At 48.2% G+C, this 15698-nt stretch overlaps 1 protein-coding gene across 1 annotated transcript in view; it reads left to right on the forward strand.

Moving 5' to 3' along the window:
• INPP5A (inositol polyphosphate-5-phosphatase A) overlaps positions 1 to 15698 on the forward strand; it is a 235323-nt gene that overhangs the window by 36489 nt on the left and 183136 nt on the right.

Below are 15698 nucleotides of genomic sequence, written 5' to 3' on the forward strand. Positions count from 1 at the left end.
ACTAGTCATATTTGTTTGAAAATAACTCAATTAATCTGTCCATGCCTGCAAGTGCATAGTCATCATGATGACTGTCTTCGAATAGGTAATATTATGATAAATGAGGACTCTATTCAGGTGGTATTGAGCTTCTCCTGAGCGTGATGAAAGCATTGATGCTCCCCCAGGTGGTCGCTGTAATAATCTTGTCCGCTGTATCCATAGCAATACAGTGGGAAAAAGTTAGGTATTTATGGAAGGTGCTGTATCCTGCTAAATTCTAATTTAGTGTAACGGTTTCTGAAGTGTTTCCATGATTTAAAGACAAATGGAAGTGGGATTGACATGCTGCCATTTTAGTATTAAAAAAGGAAAAATAATTGTGCGTAAAGACAGAAAGGAAAGAGCTGGTTTTGGAATAAAGGAGTAGAGCCGAGAGCCTCGGGGTGGGAGCAGGTGAGCGCGGTGGTAGGACTGCGGAGGTATTCCTCTGCGTGGAAAGGCATTTGTTCTAGCAGTGTTTTCTCATATGCTGGTCTGCAGATGCCCTGTTTGGTAAAAGTGTCTCACTTCACCATGTGTGGTGGGATGACGGAGCCTGTGATCCTGCCGGGGCCACCCGGAGCCTGTGATCCTGCCGGGGCCACCCGGAGCCTGTGATCCCACCCGGGGTCAGCGGTCCTGCCTGTGATCCCGCCTGGGGCCTTGTGACCCTGCTGGAGCTTCCCAGGGCCCCGTGATCCCGCCAGAGCCACCTGGGGCCTGTGATCCCACCTGGGGCCCTGTGATCCTGCTGGAGCTTCCCGGGGCCCCATGATCCTGCTGGGCCTGCCTGGAGCCTGTGATCCCACCTGGGGCCTTGTGACCCTGCTGGAGCTTCCCAGGGCCCCGTGATCCCACCAGGGCCACCTGGGGCCTGTGGTCCCACCTGGGGCCTTGTGACCCTGCTGGAGCTCCCCAGGGTCCCGTGATCCTGCTGAGGGCACCCAGAGCCCGTGATCCCACCTGGGGCCCTGTGATCCTGCTGGAGCTCCCCAGGGCCCCGTGGTCCCGCCAGGGCCGCCTGGGGCCTGTGATCCCACCTGGGGCCTTGTGACCCTGCCGGAGCTTCCCGGGGCCCCGTGATCCCACCAGGGCCACCTGGAGCCTGTGATCCCACCTGGGGTCGGTGGTCCTGCCTGTGATCCCACCTGGGGCCCTGTGATGCTGCCGGAGCTTCCCGGGGCCCCGTGATCCCGCCAGGGCCGCCTGGGGCCTGTGGTCCCACCTGGGGCCTTGTGATCCTGCTGGAGCTTCCCGGGGCCCCGTGATCCTGCTGGGCCCGCCTGGAGCCTGTGATCCCGCCTAGGCCCTGGGTGGGATGGAGGCCCATGGTGCCACCTGGGCCCCCGTGATCCCAGCCAGCTCGGGAGCCCGTGATCCTGCCGGGATGGCCGGCTCCTGGGTGAGCGGTGCAGTAGGGGCCGTGGCCGTGCGAGGGGCAGCAGTTCTTCTGGCTGGCGTTGTGCGTCCGTGCGTGGGGTTGGGGAGGTGAGGTGAGGTGGGGGGGTGCGTGGGGGCTGTCGCGTGAAACACGTTCTGATGGTTTGGGTGATACCTGAAGTTTCTCCGTAAAATAAACGTGACTTATGTGTGTACGTGAAGTAACTGTAGAGGAGTTCTACAACAGTAACGACCATGCGTCTGTGCAGCTCATGCCAGTTAATAGTTAAGATTTCATATTTGGAGACAGAAATAGTCCAAGTCAGTATGTTTATTTAAAAAAAAATAAAATAACAAGTGTGTGCTATCCATTAACATGAAGAGTTACAGACTAAAGTAATAATGTGAATAAGGTAACTTTTTGATCCATTTATTTTTAAATATCTTATTAAGTATCCACTGACTTTCTCAGACTAGAGAGAAAAGTTTTTATATATAATGTACATATGTATTTTTTAGAGAGTGTAGTCTATTGTTCATTTATCCGCAGTTTCTTTTTGTTAACACAGCATCTCATACTGGCTGTGCTTCTTCGGCTCGCAGCACCGTCTGACGCAGTGCGTGCTGGCGTTCCTTGCTTCTCTTGTCTGCCTGATGTTTCCTTCCTGAAGAGCCTATATTTAGTGTTAAAACGCATTCACTGTGGCACAGGGCTAAACACAGTTGCCTCTCAAATAAAAGGAAATGGTTCTCTGTAGGGATAAGAGTGAACGAAGGGCAGGATTTCCTGTGGAAACTCGCACACATGAGAGCGGACTCTTACTTTGAACATAAAGGCAAAAATGCTAAATGAAAAACCTGGATAGTTCATACTAACATTAAATTTCTTTTCCCCCCCGTAACCATCTCCTGTATAGTTTTTACATGTTTGCTGCGGCTTGATTTAGGTAGTCTCTTTTGAGGATGGGGCTGGGGCTTTGATCCTCTGCTGATGGTCTGCTTGTGCTAAATAAAACTGCATTAAATAAATAAGAAGATGATGAAGGTTGGTAGTTGCTTCCCCGCGTGTGCGTGAACGTGGCAGCGGGTTTGCTGGTGGCTGGCGAGATCGAGCCCGTGCCCCGAGGCTTCCCCGGAAGGGAAGCACGGCCTGACGCCGCCGGCGCTGCAGACCCGCCGCTGAGGAAGAAAAATGGGGTTTTGTAATGCAGAAAGTCGGTGGGAAACAGGCCCGGCTTTGAGAGAGGCAGATCTGCTCGGCGATACCGCGGCGTATGCTACAACTTTCTGAATAAGAGCTGTTTCCCCCTCCCTTACGGCTCTAAAAATAGACTGCCTTTCAGGACAGAATTACTGAAATGTCAGGCTAATTCCAGCGTCGGAGCAAGGGGGTGAAAACGGAGGGGTTGTGCTGTTTTGCCAAGGAATGAGAAGTTCATGGCTCTGTTTTACAGATTCGGGAGCACGCTTAGGTTGTGCATCCCCCATTTGGGCTAAGTGAGAAACGTCTCGTTACGTATACGGGCTGATTTGCTTGGGCCGTAGGGACCGGGGAAGTTTTGCATGCTGTCGTGGCCGGCCCGGCGCTTCCCGGCTGGCTGGAGGTGGCCGGCTGGCGAGTGTCCCCAGCCACCGGGGCGGTGACACCCCCGAGGAGCCCCTGCGGCTGCCGGGTTGGAAGGGAGCAGAGTGGGGAAAAAAGGTCCAGCAGTTATTTTTTTTCCCTTATAAACAGCAGGATGAGAGAGGTGCTCGCAGCCATCGTGGTCAAGGCGATGGCCATGACTTCTTCCAGCAACAAGAAGGGGCGACTGTCTCCTTGGCTTGGTTTCCTCGGGGAAAGAGGCACGCAGGAGCATGCTGTCCCTTTGCTTTTCTCCCTGCTGCCTTTTGAATGTCTTGGCCCTTTTCAGCCAGATTTTGTGGCAGGACTGAAGTCTTAAATTTCTGCAAAACCGCGGGAGAGCAGTTCATGGGTGGCTGCGTAGGAGAGGGAGGTGGAAGGAGCCGAGAAGGACCGGCGGAGTCCCCGCGGTGCTCGAGCGTGCGGGATGAGCGGTCCCGGCGCGGGAGGAGCGGGGCTGACGTGTCGCGGACGCGGGGCCGACGTGCACGGCGTGTGGGTGGAGGGCGGCGTTCCTCGGCCGAAGGCGAGCGGTGGAAAGCGGCTGCGGGCGCCCGGCGATGCTGCTGAGCGCTGTGTGAAGCACGCCGTGCAAACACCCCGCTGTTTGTTTTCGCGGCGTTTCGCTTGCCCTGCAAGTCCCAGAGCGTGCACGCCTCTTGCAGAGCTCTTCTCGCGCTCAGGCTGAAAGCGTGAGCTTAAGATGCTTCATTGCAGGGTCCATAAAACTGGTATTCTTGCTTATTTGCTCGCCAGGACGGCGGTGCGGCTGCTGCTTTCGCTGTGTTTAGCTTTAGGTGGGGTTTGGGTTGTGGTTCCTTTAAAGCTTCCCGAGAAGCAAACAGATCGCGTTTGTGTGTTTGAAAAATGGGTGTGTTCGAAAAATGGGATGTTCCAATAATGTATTTCTAAACAAAGCGTTCTTGCTTTCCTGGTTAATGCTTTGTCTGCCTCAGTGAACTGAAATTATATATATTTTTTAAAATAAAAGCAGAGTACCACACTGCCACGCTGTATTTCACTACATTTGAACCTTCTCAAATGAAGAGTATTTGCGTTGTTTCGGTTCCCACAAGAACACGCGGCAGCAGCGTTCCTGGACGAGCAGGGCTGGGTTACGTGGTGCTCTGCATCTTCAAAGGCATCTCTTTGATGGGCGGTAGCTTCTTTTGGCAAACGCTGTCCCAAGCATTCGGTGTTGGCCTGGTGTGGCAGGAGAAGACTTTTTTTTTTTCTTTTTTAAGGACTTTTTAAAGTCCTTTGTCTTTATTAAGGTAAAGTCCCCAATGGTCTTTAAATTATTGTGACATGGAAACTGAAGGATATCGTCCTTCGTATCTGTGTAGCTGAGAGGGAACGTGGGTTGTCATTTTTCTCTCCTTGAAAACAAACGGATAAATTTCCGTCAAAAAGGAAAACTTGTATTTTTGTGAGCGTTCCCTTATCTTTTCTATGGAAGTGAACGAGATGGAGCCAGACGCTTCGCAGTGGTGTCCAGTGGCAGGACAAGAGGCAGTGGGCACACGCTGAAATACAGGAAATTCTGCTTAAACAAGAGGAAAAGCTGTGCGTGGTGCGTTTTACTGCGAGGGTGGTCAAACACCGAGACACGCTGCCCAGGGAGGCTGTGCAGCCTCCACCCTTGGAGACGTTCAAACCCACCGGGACGTGGTCCCGGGAGCACAACCTGCTCCAGCTGCCCTGCTCGAGCAGGGCTGGGACCAGAGCATCCCCAGAGGTCCTGCCGGCCTCGGCCCTTCCGCGGTCCTCTCCTGCGCTGGTGTAGGAGGTTCTCGGTGCTCGTTCCCATTGCAACGCCCTTCTGAGGCTGGTTGGCGCAATAAATGGATCAAGCGAAGTTTCGAAGCGAGGGCAGCAGATCTCTGGCAGTGATGGGGAGTAGATGATCTTTGTGCCTATTAAACTGCGGATCGCGGGAGGTGCAGGGAACGCGGCTGCCTTAGAAGCCTGTTCAGTTATCGCTGTGGCCCCTTTCCTGTTTGTTTTTGGAGACTGCGAAGTGTCACAGTATTTACTTGTTTAAAACAAATGGTGGCTTTTTTTTTCCTGATCTAGCTTTCGAGGCAGTTGAAATTCGTAAAGGAAGAAGGAAAAAAAGGGATCAGTCCTGTGACAGTAGTAAACTTCCCTTCTGCCTCTCCCTAAGAACAAGGCTGTTTTGGATGAAAAGCTCTCCGTAAATATCCAATTACCTGTGTGAGTTCAGAGTTCAAAACCTCGCTTGTAGTTGCCCCTTAACATAATACCTATATATTGGGATAAAGTGCTGCATGTTTTTGAGGGCAGAAGAAGGGTGTGGCACTGCTTGCCATGTTCTTGTGCAGTACAAATGTCCCTGTAAGATGTAATTATGAACTCTGCCGAGTTTGTCTCGCTTCACTTACTTATGTAGATTCCCAAATTATCCTAAGTGCTGCCTTTTTGCCACTGTAACAACCTCGTATGGATTAACAGAGCATTGCACAGGACCAAAACATGCTGTCAGCTCCGATTTATTTCATGTGCTTATTCCTCATTTACTTCTCCTATAGAAGCCACTAAAACTTCCTTTCGTGGTGCGTAGTGCACTGCTCCTTTGGGAGCATGGGGTTTTCTGGCTGTGGGTTTTGCTTGCGTGCTCTTCATCTTTGTAACGCGAGGACTGGTGTCCTGGCACACTGGTTAAAAGTAAATGCTGTCTGAAGCCAGCAAAAGCCATGACTATATGGATTTTCAGGTATTATTCATTAGTCATTGTAGGTGGAAGCCTGGGGCCTTAATCCTGTTGATGGATCTATATAGGAGAGGCTCTTTTCTCATATGTGGGGCCTAAATAGTCCCCAGGATTTATATACACACAAAAAGTATGGGAGAAAATGTAACTTTAGGCAACTAAATTTACTATTTCCATACTAATCGATACTTAGGTTTTCAAATGAATATCTATGATGAGTGTAAGTGTGCGCCTGTTTTAAAAGCAATAGAAAAGAATTTATGTATTTTGTTTTGGTGTTTGCCTCTGCTTAAGCTGAGTCTGACTAGCTAAAGCACTTCGTGAAGGGGCATCAGTTTGTCCCTGTCAGTGTATATTGTCATAGGAGACAGTTTCCCATCTCAGAGACATCCGATGGTCTCTCATGGAGACTTAAGAGAGGAATACCAAGGTTGTTACTTCCACTTACCTTCTGCTGATTTGACTTCTTAGAAATTGCATGAAGTAATGGTAGTAAAATTGAGCAAAACTGTTTTTGTTTTAGCACTCTGTTATCTAAATTATGTCTTGTTGGTTGGTGATAGCTTTCAAGATTTATTTTCTCCTGCTATGCTTCATTTTTATAAGTGTCATTTGTGTATTTTTCCTCCTCAAATAAATTTTTCTTCTTGCAGCAACTGCGTATTACGTGCAGTTGTAACACATGAACCTCATCGCTCAAACCTCCCCTGTCCTGACATTAAAAATTCCATTAAACTAAGAAGACAAGTTCAAGAGCATGGAATTGTCTTCATGTTGTTGAGTCTTAAAAGCTTTATTTATTTAGGGATCTCTTCTTAGTAGCACTACCAAATCTTTTTCCCATTTCTTACCTTCTCTCCCCTTTGACTGGTCGGGTCTGAAGCATGACAGCCCATTTTGATGAAATACTCTTGAAATGAACTTTCTGTCTCGGCGGCGAGCCGAGATGTGGTGGTTTATACCATGCTCTTGTGTGTGTAAGGAAGTGTTAGTGGCTTTGCATATAAAAAGGAGGCGATTCTGCGATTAGTAATATACTAAATCTTTAGAAACGTGGGAGGTAAAGTAAGTAACATTTGGAGCAAAATGTAGGTTGTATTTACAGTTAATCATGTTTGTGTTTTGTAGTTGATTAAAATGAACATTACACATTTTTTAACCTATGAAATATCCTGGATGACTGCATGTCATGCATCTCTGCATGAGTTTCTCACTGCTGCACGAGATGCTGAGAACAACACTTGGAACTTGGCTTTAACCGTGCACCTTTGGATGTCTGGTCAGACAGCGGCAATGAATTTTTCAGGCTGCTGAGGAAAGGGCAGCTCAGCCAAGAAGGGGGGGGGGGGGGGGGGAGAAGGTGTAGGATGCTGAGGACAGTATACTAATATGGCATACTAATATTAGTATACTAAAAAAAAAGAGGGAGGGAGGGCTTTGGCTTGCCCTGCTGTGGCCATGAGGGACGCTGCAGTTGGAGGGAGGGTGGCAAGGCTCTCCCACAACTTACTGCCATTTGAGTGGGGTTGTATCCTTGCTTTGGAGAAGGAGAGGAAGGAAGGCTTCGGACTTCAGCCTGATCAGCCCAAGGAGCCCTCAGCCGCTGGGGCTCTGAAGGCTCAGAGCATACTTCCCTGCTTGGTGGGTGAATCATCTTCTTTAGAAGAAGCAATAGTAAATACGCTTTTCCTTCACCACTTCCTTCACATGGTGTTGCATTTTCACCCTTATGACTGGTGCTGCGTAAAGGTGTTTGTGTGGTGTGTGTTTGTTTTGTTTTTTAACAGCAAATAGTTTCCTCTGGGGCTGCTAGTCCTTTTCTTTTGCTTCTGGAGGATGCTGAGGATGTGACAGGAGAGGATTCAGCTCCTCTCCCTTCTTCCTTAGTGCACAGAGCTGTCGGTTAGAATAAATACAGGGCCGTCGATGCTTCCCTTGTTGACGTCTTTTTCCTGTCCTTCCTATTTAAAGCAAAACCAAAAACCTTTGGTTTTGCTTAAAGAGAACTGGCAGTAGAAGAGGCTGCTCCAGCTTCACGCCGTCCGTGGCAGACGTCTGGGGTCCTCCCACTTAAACTGAGCGGTGAACGAGACCACGCTGAGTTTTTGGTATCTGCTGCTCGAAGGAGCTTAGTGCCCAGGTAACGCATCGCTCCTTGTCGAGTGCGCGTTGTACGATCTTCTTACGATATGTAAGATGTATATCTAACGATATGTGGGATCTTCTGTCTCGGTGGTGCCAAAAATGCAGCTCCAGTAATTTTGGCAAAGGGATGATCACGATCAGGTCTGCTTTCAGTTCGTGATGAAATGGGGGCCTTTATCCATGTGGATTAACATCACTTGGTGCCTAGCGTTTGGGGCTGTTAAATGGGGCGATGACGTGAAAGGTGTTTGATGCCGTGGGTTCTGCAGTCACATTCCCTCCAAGCAAAACCAAAACAGTTTTGGCATTTCCGTGTGATGATTCTGAGTAAAACTTAACCTATTTGGGTTATAGGACCGTTGAGCAAAGACACATGTAGTGTAGAAACATGCACAGCAGTAAAAACGTCAAAAAAAAATTCTCTAACTCAAACTGAAGTTAGTTTCCAAGTATCTCCCTCGGTGCTTTATTCCTAAAAATAGGAGGTAACCAGCTTTCACGTAGTCTGCTCTGCTGTCAAATGCTTGTGCTACATCACCATATATTTCTCTGCTAGTGCGATGAACTGCGTTTTGGCATCTCCCGTGCTTCCCTTGGCAGTGAACTGACAGCCACTCTTCAGGCCATGATGTTTGGCAGGAAAGATCTGCGTTTGGATTTAACAGGCCGCGCCGGAGCCGCATCTCTGACGGCTTACGCGCTGGTGAGGCGTTAGTCTTGGAACGGGTCCTGTCGCAGGGCTGGGAAGGCCTCGGACTTTCCTCCCCGCCAGAGCGGTGCCAAAGCAAAACACATTTACCTTGTAAATGCACATCTCTCCTTGCGGAAAGAGCGTTGATTGCCTTGAGTAGCTGACATGCGGTGCTCTACCTCTGCTCGTATGTCTTCTGAGCTTTGGCTCGTGAAGGTTTCTGTCTGCAAAAGTGACTGTTTGCAGAATACTGTGGTTTTTTTCACAGAGCAAATTCTGACCTCTTAATTGAATCAAAGTAGCCAAAATGTGCATAAAGCTATTCTTTAATTAAAAACAAAAAAAACCCCAAAACTCTTGTTAATGGAAAAGTAGGAGTTACATGAACATGATGACATGCCCTAGTCTTTATCAGACACTGGGGTTATTCATGTCTGCATTTAGACTTGGGTCAGCAGATTCCTTAATACTGTAACCCTTTTTCATACTCTATCTCTGCCTTCCAGAGGGTGATTATAACATTGCTCTTACCTGCTTACGTGTCAGTTTACTCAAAATGCCAACACCGAGAACTACGTGTGCTTCTGCTGGAACTTCCGTCTCATTTACCTTGCCGTCCACAGTAATGGTAGTCAAATGGTGAAAGGAGACATGCGTCTGTTTAATCGTTTCTATACTGGAGATGGTAGCTGCGCATCAGGGTTTATAGCTGAAGCCAGTTTTTGAATTTGCAAGCCTTTCTTCCATTTGTGTGATGTAAGGTATTTCTTCAAAAGCTATATTTAACCAGTTCACTTGCAGAGTTTTTATGCAACACCACAGGTGTCTGAGATCTTATTTTTGCATTATTCAAAGGAAAAAAAAATCCCTTCTCCCAACTTTCTAGTATGAAACAGAACACCATTGACTTTATTTCTTCCTCGGGGTCAGATGAGACTCAGTAAGAACCATGCTATTTGCCCAGGAAACTGTGTGTGTACATATATATGATTCTATTAGTTCAGATGATCTGGCTGCAGCTGGAATCGAGATAAAGTGAAGGGATCCCACTAGCTTGTGGTTTTCTTCTTGCCTCCCCCAGGTCTTTCCTAGCATCACCTGCAGGTTACTGGGCTTTGGTTTTTAGGTTGGGGTAAGAATGAGTTTGAACGGTCTCAGATTGCTGACTTCCAATTTCCTGATAAGCGCGATAAGACTGTTTTGGAAGTGCCTGGTACCATCTGAGAGAGAGACATGCTTTGTGGAAAAGACCCATATTTTACTATCACAGCTCTTATTTTGCAGCTGGAGGTGAAGCTTAAGAACGGTGTTTAAGGTCTTAAGGGGTTTAGGCGCTGTTTTACACCAGCGTGCCGCTCGGCAGCGCTCCTTGACCGGCCGGCCCGGGCAGGCGTCCCGAGGCGGCACGTGCGGCAGGACGTGCTGAACCAGCCGCCCGCGGTGCCTTCCGCAGTGCCCTCGCTCCGTGCTTTAGAAGGCTCCTGGGATGTCCGACGTGCCCCGTGTCAAGGTGCCGGCGCAGAACCTCTGCCAAGAGGCGTGTCGTCGGACGGCCATCAGGCCCGATGAGATGCTCGGGGCATTTCCAAGCCGTTATAAAATCTTGTCTTCAGGAAGAAGCTTGCTCTTTGGCCCTAATGTTGTCTTCTCTGCTCCTGTTCCGTTAGGAACCCTGCAACTAAAACTCTAGCGCATTCTTACCTGTGTCCCCTTGTAACTTGGACATGTGCAAATGCAAATTAGATGATAGCAGCATCAGCTACGGGCTCAGTATACAGCTCGCAGTGCCTCTCGCTGTGCTTGGCTTGGGAGAGCCAAATTCCTTATTCAGCTCTTGACAGTGAGTAACAGAGGCTTTTCTTTATTCATCTATTGGAAAAAAATTTACAGATTTCTAGTGCATCTATAACTTCTCGTGCCGTGCCCATCTTCCACTGTGGTTTGGCGGCACGAGTCAAGCCAACGCTGCTCGCTAACAGGTTCTGCCGCTCAACCAGAAAGCACCAACTGCACAGCGAGGCTCTAAGGGAAGAAACCCTCAAAGAGCAGTTACTGATAAGCAAATTCTTTTTTTTGCTTTTTCTTTTTTTCCCCCTCCCCACTTTTCAAAGTTCAATTTTTCTTGTGGGATTTGGAAAGATGGACACTTGATTATGTTGTAGATCTGTCTTTTGAATTTAACTTATAAAACTGTATCCTAAAACCAAATGTTTTGTATTGTGTACATTTCAAAAACAGTTGTGAGTAATAATTAATTATCCCCATATTCAACCTCAGGGGAGTTTTTACAGGCCTGTTCAAAAAACACGCAAGATGCACCATGGTGGTGGTTGGGGATGCTGCTGGAGCTCCGTTTTATCTATCCACATGCAAGAACAGATCAATTTTATTTACCGATCCCTGTTCTTTGATAGCAGTTATAGCATGTGTGGTGTTAGAAATGCGGGGTAGTGGATTGACTGTCGTTAACGCTTCTAGCACATCGGTTATTCCAATATTCAAGAGCCTTTAGTCCTTCAATAAGAAGCTGGTAATAGAAGTTAAATTTGAAACATACTGGGAATTCATTAGGGTGAGGATATGGTTAAGATTCATGACTTTCGAATTCAAATGTTCGCAGTTATTTATAAACCAGTTAAATAGAGTTGTGGGAAAAACACGTGGATAATTATCATACTACAGCTTACATTTGGCTGGATTTTCCTAACACATGGATTGTGGAATAAGATCAGAACTTCAGGGCTGTGGTCTGTTTTTTTTATCTTTTCTTGCAATATATTCTCAAGGAAAGTATGCGTACAGGGTGTTTAGCATTAGTGTGTATGTTCTGCATACGTACTTATCTGTATGGCAGAAGATAAACATTGTTCTTATGTACCTTTAAAAAAAAAAAAAAAAAAAAAAAGTTAAGCTATTTTAAAACTAAGGATATATCCGGGTATGTTAGACCAGCATAAATCCAGTCTTGTTGCCATGAGATATGCTATGTTCTTTTCCATATAAAGAATTCTGGGAGGCTAAAAAGCTTTTTGCTTCATCTTAGTGTAATTTAATGCTTAAGAAAATAGTTCAGTAAAGTCAAGTCACCGGCAGCTAAAGAGTGTATATGGAGTTAAACGTGCTGTAGCTGAACTTCGTTAGTGCTGTGAGATCTTTCCTCAGTTCTCTGACAGTGATAACTGATACAGCAGTAGACTTGGGACAGGTATTAATACTTTGGGATAGGCATATATAAACACACAGGCATATATGTGCGAGTATATATGTTATATGCATTTATAGTATATACACCTTTCCTAAGTCTGCTGCTTCACTAGGCTTCCGTTCATACGTGTATATGAATAGTGTTAGCGTTATGAAAGAAAAGGGGAAACGTTTGCTTTTCCTTATCTCGTGTTTGTGACCCGGGGCTGGGATGATGAAGGGGGTCGGTATCGCCCCTGCCCCGTCCCGCCGGGAACGTTTGATATTTGCGAATAGAGCTGCACATTTTCGCTTGCATCGTCTCAGTGTGCAGGAACATATGTATTTCAGGGCTTGGCAGGCACAGCCCTTAATTAGCTGCGGAAAGCCTGTTGGAAAGCATCGGCTTTGCAAATCCCCAGCCCTGCGCGGGGAGGAGGCTCAGCACTTGCACTGAGAGCTTGAAGCGCTTTTTCGTAGGAAGTGGCTTTTCCAGACACGGCGCTGCTAGAACGCGTGGCTCGGGAGCTGTGTGCCGTTCTCATGCTTTATCCCAAATCCCGCGTGTGGGAGGGGTCCAGGTGTGGCTGGAGCGTGGGCGGTGGCAGTCCGGCTCAAAGCACCCGAGCACGTCCTTCAGCGTAGGCACGGTGGCTGTGCTGGGTCCAGCAGAGATGGACAGACGTCTTCTGAAGAGGGCAGCTGAGTTGGAGCATTGCTAAATAACAGCATATACAAAATCATGGGTGGGGGGAGTGCCCTAATCTTTATTTATTTAAAGAGCATGGATGGAACGGGAGCTGGTGGCTGAACTTACTACAGAGTAAATACTGATGTTCTGCTGTATGCAATATTTGATATTTTCACCAGTGCTGCATTGCTGCAATATACTTTGATTGCAGTTTTGTCCTTCTTTCTTGAGTTATAAATGCTGCATTGCAGACTTGTGATCGTATGTGATTCATGAACTTTACCTTGGGATTTAATTGTTCGTACGCTGATAGCTCGTGCTTAGTCACTGGTTTTGAATCATTCTTTATTAAACGAAAACTTTGAATCAGTGACCTCAGTGGGAGCAAAGTTTGACACGTCAACTCTCTTTGTCATTGGTAATGAGTGGTTTGCATTTTTTTTCTGTGAGCAGTGTCCTTGGCGGGACGTCTTGTTCCCTTATGCCGTCTGGGTACTCCAGCTCCGAGCCCGAGGTAGAGCTGCGCGTAGGGGCAGGAGAGGACGTTCCCAGTCCCGCTGGAAGCACGGCGTATTTGGGCGCTTCCATCTTCTCGCCGTGCCGTTCTTCCTGCACGGAGTTGTTTTCCCCTCCTGGTGCTGCCCCGTCGTCCTCTCCCGGGACGCGCGGCAGGCTGTGCCGGCCCTTCAGCCACCTTCTCCAACGCCCGTCTTGGGTTCCTTGCGTTTGCCCGCGCGTAGCTCCGACGAGGACCCGAAGAGGGGCAGGGGGATGAGTTGAAGCATAAGGCACGACTGTATCAAGTGGACGTGCGACTTAGTGTGAGATTCATGTGCAACAGGGTGAAAAGATGCGTTTTTCTGAATCAGCAGAGTTTTTAAGCATGCTTTATCCTCCTCAGGCGTGCTTAGGACAGTGACCAAATCGTCGTAGCTTAGTCACCTCCCATTCCCCTTCTGAAGCGCAAGGGCACCAGTCATCGCGTTTGAACACATGGTAATTCCCCCCAAATAAAACAAACTTGAGGAAGGCTGCTGCTAGCGAAAGATCTTGCCTAGTAAAAAGTAAAGTAATGAGTCATTTAAGTGCTTCCACCAGAGCCTGGCGAACGTTTCGCAGGGTGCCCGCGGGTGGGTTGTGCTAGCAGTCGGCTGCCGTCGCCGAGGGTCTGCAGGCAGCCGTCTCCTCCTTGCTCCGGTGGATCACCTGGCCGTTGCTGCCGTGGCCTGCTGCGCTCATCACGCGTTGCCCGAGGCTCTGGGCAGGGGTTTCCTGGCATTTTACAGAAATGCAGTAGTCCGGGACCCTTTCCTCTGTGTGCCAGCAGAACGGGGTGCTTAGTTGCAGTGCACAGGACTGTAATGACTATTCTGAGTCCTTTTAAAATCTTCAGGCTCGCTCCATTAAAACATTTATTTTCTTTACTTTCAGTCATAATCCGTTCTTCATAGAAGATTCCCTCACAACTTCCCCCCAAAAATCCTAAAGATTTTTTTTTTTTAACCTTAGTAAAATTTGTTGGTCCCCTGTTTCCTGTAGCAGAGGCTCTTTGCATTTTTTATTACCTGTCTCTTGCCTGCTGTTCATGCTGCTCTACTTCTGGGCTCTGGTAGGTGTCACGGGGCTCCTTGCTTCCTGCACCTCACCGGGTTCCTCCAGAGCACTTTTTTTGGCTTCATCAGTAGAAGCTGCTGATGGACCTGGTTCAGCTGCTGCTTGCGAGGTGTCCGCTCCCAGCCCTAGTTTTAAGGGCTTTCGTTTGGGGTTTTTTTGGTCGTAGTACGTTAGATGGGTTTCAGGATCAGTGAGGTCCTCGAGGTGTGCAAGATCTTGTCCGGACCAGCACGTGCCACCGCTATGTCTGGGGGCCGTGGAGAGGAGGCTGTTTCCCCTTCCCCTCTCTCGCGGTGTTGGAGGTCCGGCAGACTCTGATCTTGGTGTCAGCCGTGGTAGGTGGGAACGAGAGTCTGCACTGGAGGTAAGGACCTCTTAAGAGGTGGGCGCTTGTTAACTGCTTTATCGCTTTCAGTTCATTTAGTTCATTCCTGACATTTCCCTAAGATGCAGTCAAAATAGTTCATGTGTTCTTTAGCAGGTTACTCTTTGCTGTGCTTGTTTTAGGTTGAATTTTCTGTGTTTTTGGAAGAGTTCTGTGTGGCTTATGATACCTCTTCCCCGGCTGGGGAAGCTCTGGGTCGGTTGCAGAGCAGATATATGCACTTTCCAGTCTTTTAACAGGTACTGATTTTTTTTTTGTGTATAAAATGTGTTTTTGTAGACAGTGTCAATTATTTGAAAACGCATGGGCTTCTCAGATGGTAGCTTCCATGTATTTTTCTTCCAGCTTCTGTTGGCTTTTCCCTGGAAGTGCAGGCTTTATAGGTTTTCCTGCTGTTTCGGCTCGGGATGTGTGTTAGCGGATGCGCAGCTTTTTGGGCAGCAGCCCGTTTATCTGTCTCAGATTCCCAGAGATCGACTTCATCTGTTTTTCTGCAGCGCTTCTCATTTTGGAGGTCGTAAGCAGCATGTTTTCTGCATTATTCCACAGGAAGCCCTAACTACTTGGGTCTTTTTGTATTCTCACCATGTATTGTGTCTTGATTTAGAACGACTCGCAGGAAAGAAGGTCAGCAGAGAAGAAAGTAAACAAAATAGGGATTTATTGCACTTTTTTTTTTTTTTAAAAAAAAGATACTGCAGTGCGTCTTTAGGAGGTCGGTGTGCCCATCGGTTATCCCGCTGTCCGTGAAGGCACGCACGTGGAGCGGTGGGTCCGGTGTGAGCATCGCCCTGTGCCACCAGGCACCGGTCCAGAGCCGCCTGTCAGTCTGTCCGTCCCAACAAGGCATCTCTGTGCTTTGGCCTCTGCCACCATCCCCTGTAAGGGGGGGAAACCCTTGGCTGCAGAGGCTTCGGCCCTTCCGCAGGCACAAGGCAGCCCCAGGCGGTCTCTTCGCGGTATTTGCCTCTTGCATGGCACCTTTCTCCTTCTGCAGGCTGTTCAACCCTTGCAACGCAATCCAGCCTCCGTAGAAGAGGAAGGGTGGGTGACGTTTCCTTCCTGTCCTCCGCTCTTCCTATCCGGTTGTGGATCCCGTTTTATCCTGTGTTTTAGGTTGCATCTTCTCTCTTTATTTCTGTTGATGCAGCATCCAACAAGCCACTGCTCCTCTAAGAGGGGTAAAACTGCCCTAAATGGTACAGGGGAACTCGTGTGTCCAAAAGCCCA

Source organism: Dromaius novaehollandiae, chromosome 6, assembly GCF_036370855.1.
Source record: "Dromaius novaehollandiae isolate bDroNov1 chromosome 6, bDroNov1.hap1, whole genome shotgun sequence".
In the NCBI taxonomy this organism is placed as follows: Eukaryota; Metazoa; Chordata; class Aves; order Casuariiformes; family Dromaiidae; genus Dromaius; species Dromaius novaehollandiae.